Genomic DNA, 680 nt, shown 5'->3' with positions numbered 1-680 from the left:
TATACATTTGGTGACTTAAGATTTTTTTATTTTGTAGATTATTGAAGATTTTTCGAGTTTTTCTTTTTTTTTGTTGTTCCCATGGTAGTTTCGTGGCTGTTTTGTGTACAGTTTTGGCCCTGGAGCAATGGAGTGGACGTCGGTTTATTAACTAGCTAACGTCCATAAAATACTCCATGAAATTGTGATGGAACAAAACTAGCATCTCGCCCCCTTCCAATGAACAACTTAATTCTTTCAGGGAAATATGTTTATTTTCTGGTAACAATAATGATCGGCACAGTGAGCCTTCGACAACAATTCGTTGATAGAACCCGCATGTCAAGCTCAGAAAAAGTATCAGATGGTCTCCGGTCCCCGCATTTAATATTGCATTAAAATAATATTAATCCTGGATCATTGAACTTTGGGTTTCATGTATGCATACGTCCCCATCGGGTACTTTCCCGCTCATAGTTAGTTTTTTTTTTTTTTTTTTTTAAATACCAAAATCAAATATTAAACTTTTTTTTTGGCATCATGTTTTCGTGCAACCAGTTCTGTTCATTTTGAAACTGGTTGAACTGGTAGAGGGTATTTCTAATTATTTTGAAGTGCAACTTCAAAGCATATAACGATCAGCTGCTTCGAGATTAAGGATGCCATCATTCTAGAAAGACTCAAACCGAACCACCGTCTTT

Source organism: Asparagus officinalis, chromosome 7 (assembly GCF_001876935.1).
Source record: "Asparagus officinalis chromosome 7, Aspof.V1, whole genome shotgun sequence".
NCBI lineage: Eukaryota > Viridiplantae > Streptophyta > Magnoliopsida > Asparagales > Asparagaceae > Asparagus > Asparagus officinalis.
Note: the sequence above shows the minus strand (reverse complement) of the source record.